Raw genomic sequence first — 2,952 nt, forward strand, 5'->3', positions numbered from 1 at the left:
GGTCCAGTCTAGATGATTCTAATTGAAATGTTTTAGTTGGCTCTTGTTTAAATTTTAAAGAGAATATCATAAAAGTATACAGTTAACAAGAGGTTCTAATTGGAAGTGATGTTATTTAAATTTTAAGGAGTTATGTTTCGTTCTTTTCTGAGTTCAATCGAGGAGATTGGATTGTAAAGCACACGTCCGGTCTTCACACTACGGAACACATTGATTATACTATTTACAGGTTCTAGTTGGATCTCATCTAAATTTTAAAGAGCATATCATAAAGTGTAAAGCTGACGTGATAACATCTACACTACGGAACCCATTGATAATACAACTTTGTACTAGCCGCGTCCGGTTCTAGTTGAATTTTATTTAAATTTTAAAGAGAATACCATAAAAGTATGGTTCCGCCCGGGATCGAACCGGGGGCCTTCTGCGTGTAAAGCAGACGTGATAACCGCTACACTACGGAACCCATTGATAATACTATTTTGTGCAAGTCGCGTCCGGTTACAGTTGGATTTTATTCAAATTTTAAAGAGAAGACCATAAAAGTATGGTTCCACCCGGGATCGAACCGGGGGCCTTCTGCGTGTAAAGCAGACGTGATAACCGCTACACTACGGAACCCACTGATAATACCATTTGGTGCAAGCCGCGTCCGGTTCTAGTTGGATTTTATTTAGATTTTAAAGAGAATACCATAAAAGTATGGTTCCGCCCGGGATCGAACCGGGGGCCTTCTGCGTGTAAAGCAGACGTGATAACCGCTACACTACGGAACCCATTGATAATACTATTTTGTGCAAGCCGCGTCCGGTTTTAGTTGGATTTTATTCAAATTTTAAAGAGAATACCATAAAAGTATGGTTCCGCCCGGGATCGAACCGGGGGCCTTCTGCGTGTAAAGCAGACGTGATAACCGCTACACTACGGAACCCGTTGATAATACCATTTGGTGCAAGCCGCGTTCGGTTCTAGTTGAATTTTATTTAAATTTTAAAGAGAATACCATAAAAGTATGGTTCCGCCCGGGATCGAACCGGGGGCCTTCTGCGTGTAAAGCAGACGTGATAACCGCTACACTACGGAACCCGTTGATAATACCATTTGGTGCAAGCCGCGTCCGGTTCTAGTTGAATATTATTTAAATTTTAAAGAGAATACCATAAAAGTATGGTTCCGCCCGGGATCGAACCGGGGGCCTTCTGCGTGTAAAGCAGACGTGATAACCGCTACACTACGGAACCCGTTGATAATATCATTTGGTGCAAGCCGCGTTCGGTTCTAGTTGAATTTTATTTAAATTTAAAGAGAAGACCATAAAAGTATGGTTCCGCCCGGGATCGAACCGGGGGCCTTCTGCGTGTAAAGCAGACGTGATAACCGCTACACTACGGAACCCACTGATAATACCATTTGGTGCAAGCCGCGTCCGGTTCTAGTTGGATTTTATTTAGATTTTAAAGAGAATACCATAAAAGTATGGTTCCGCCCGGGATCGAACCGGGGGCCTTCTGCGTGTAAAGCAGACGTGATAACCGCTACACTACGGAACCCATTGATAATACTATTTTGTGCAAGCCGCGTCCGGTTTTAGTTGGATTTTATTCAAATTTTAAAGAGGATACCATAAAAGTATGGTTCCGCCCGGGATCGAACCGGGGGCCTTCTGCGTGTAAAGCAGACGTGATAACCGCTACACTACGGAACCAGTTGATAATACCATTTGGTGCAAGCCGCGTCCGGTTCTAGTTGGATTTTATTCCAAATTTAAAGAGAATACCATAAAAGTATGGTTCCGCCCGGGATCGAACCGGGGGCCTTCTGCGTGTAAAGCAGACGTGATAACCGCTACACTACGGAACCCGTTGATAATATCATTTTGTGCAAGCCGCGTCCGGTTCCAGTTGGATTTTATTCCAAATTTAAAGAGAATACCATAAAAGTATGGTTCCGCCCGGGATCGAACCGGGGGCCTTCTGCGTGTAAAGCAGACGTGATAACCGCTACACTACGGAACCCGTTGATAATACCATTTGGTGCAAGTCGCGTCCGGTTCTAGTTGAATATTATTTAAATTTTAAAGAGAATACCATAAAAGTATGGTTCCGCCCGGGATCGAACCGGGGGCCTTCTGCGTGTAAAGCAGACGTGATAACCGCTACACTACGGAACCAGTTGATAATACCATTTGGTGCAAGCCACGTCCGGTTCTAGTTGGATTTTATTTAAATTTTAAAGAGAATACCATAAAAGTATGGTTCCGCCCGGGATCGAACCGGGGGCCTTCTGCGTGTAAAGCAGACGTGATAACCGCTACACTACGGAACCAGTTGTTATTAATTTTAGGGGAAAAATTAGAGCAACTGGTTCTGACCCAGATTAAATGTGAAAGTAAAAGTGCGAGTTTAAATGCCCGCCGAATAACCGTCGCGGAAACGGTCGCCTTCCTGCAAATCAGCCTTGCCACAAATTATCCTGATTTAACGCCATAACTGCAAGTGTTGTTTTTTATTTTTTTGTAAACGTTGCAGTTTCTGTTATCGTGATTGTGAGATGAAAGAGAGGCTTGAAACGTGATTTAGTATTAGATAATCATCCGATGAGCTTTTATTACATCTAAAAAGAAACAGGCATATCTAATGATGCACACGTTAGTTTTATTGTACATTACACAAGGTTACATTATTTCAATTATATTTGTAGATTGTTGTAATTCCCAACAATGGAGTACTTGTTGCAAGCAATGAATCGGCTTGCTAAAACTAATTAAATCAAAATTTACAGATGTAAATTCCTCAGTCAAGCGTACTCGTGTTCGTCTCACATTATTTATAATCGTTTACATTTGAAATTACAAAACTAATTCCGCACATGCTTGCTTGCAGATTATCACAAATTAGTCTGTCATATTGTAGTTGTTTACACGGCGTGCATTGTTCAGGATTACATGTGTTG

The 2,952-nt window shown here is 42.0% G+C and overlaps 13 non-coding genes across 13 annotated transcripts; all 13 read right to left on the reverse strand.

The window, feature by feature from the left end:
* Positions 1-393: 393 nt before the first annotated feature.
* Trnav-uac (transfer RNA valine (anticodon UAC)) lies at positions 394-466 on the reverse strand. Its single transcript has one exon. It is a non-coding gene; the product is annotated as a tRNA-Val (tRNA).
* An 82-nt stretch (positions 467-548) lies between these two features.
* Positions 549-621, reverse strand: Trnav-aac (transfer RNA valine (anticodon AAC)). Its single transcript has one exon. It is a non-coding gene; the product is annotated as a tRNA-Val (tRNA).
* Positions 622-703: 82 nt separating this feature from the next.
* On the reverse strand, positions 704-776 carry Trnav-uac (transfer RNA valine (anticodon UAC)). Its single transcript has one exon. It is a non-coding gene; the product is annotated as a tRNA-Val (tRNA).
* Positions 777-858: 82 nt separating this feature from the next.
* Trnav-uac (transfer RNA valine (anticodon UAC)) lies at positions 859-931 on the reverse strand. Its single transcript has one exon. It is a non-coding gene; the product is annotated as a tRNA-Val (tRNA).
* An 82-nt stretch (positions 932-1,013) lies between these two features.
* Positions 1,014-1,086, reverse strand: Trnav-uac (transfer RNA valine (anticodon UAC)). Its single transcript has one exon. It is a non-coding gene; the product is annotated as a tRNA-Val (tRNA).
* Positions 1,087-1,168: 82 nt separating this feature from the next.
* Positions 1,169-1,241, reverse strand: Trnav-uac (transfer RNA valine (anticodon UAC)). The gene has a single exon. It is a non-coding gene; the product is annotated as a tRNA-Val (tRNA).
* Positions 1,242-1,322: 81 nt separating this feature from the next.
* On the reverse strand, positions 1,323-1,395 carry Trnav-uac (transfer RNA valine (anticodon UAC)). The gene has a single exon. It is a non-coding gene; the product is annotated as a tRNA-Val (tRNA).
* Positions 1,396-1,477: 82 nt separating this feature from the next.
* Trnav-uac (transfer RNA valine (anticodon UAC)) lies at positions 1,478-1,550 on the reverse strand. Its single transcript has one exon. It is a non-coding gene; the product is annotated as a tRNA-Val (tRNA).
* An 82-nt stretch (positions 1,551-1,632) lies between these two features.
* Positions 1,633-1,705, reverse strand: Trnav-uac (transfer RNA valine (anticodon UAC)). The gene has a single exon. It is a non-coding gene; the product is annotated as a tRNA-Val (tRNA).
* An 82-nt stretch (positions 1,706-1,787) lies between these two features.
* Trnav-uac (transfer RNA valine (anticodon UAC)) lies at positions 1,788-1,860 on the reverse strand. The gene has a single exon. It is a non-coding gene; the product is annotated as a tRNA-Val (tRNA).
* Positions 1,861-1,942: 82 nt separating this feature from the next.
* Trnav-uac (transfer RNA valine (anticodon UAC)) lies at positions 1,943-2,015 on the reverse strand. Its single transcript has one exon. It is a non-coding gene; the product is annotated as a tRNA-Val (tRNA).
* An 82-nt stretch (positions 2,016-2,097) lies between these two features.
* Positions 2,098-2,170, reverse strand: Trnav-uac (transfer RNA valine (anticodon UAC)). Its single transcript has one exon. It is a non-coding gene; the product is annotated as a tRNA-Val (tRNA).
* An 82-nt stretch (positions 2,171-2,252) lies between these two features.
* Positions 2,253-2,325, reverse strand: Trnav-uac (transfer RNA valine (anticodon UAC)). The gene has a single exon. It is a non-coding gene; the product is annotated as a tRNA-Val (tRNA).
* Positions 2,326-2,952: the final 627 nt, after the last annotated feature.

This window comes from Aethina tumida, chromosome 2 (assembly GCF_024364675.1).
Source record: "Aethina tumida isolate Nest 87 chromosome 2, icAetTumi1.1, whole genome shotgun sequence".
Taxonomy (NCBI): domain Eukaryota; kingdom Metazoa; phylum Arthropoda; class Insecta; order Coleoptera; family Nitidulidae; genus Aethina; species Aethina tumida.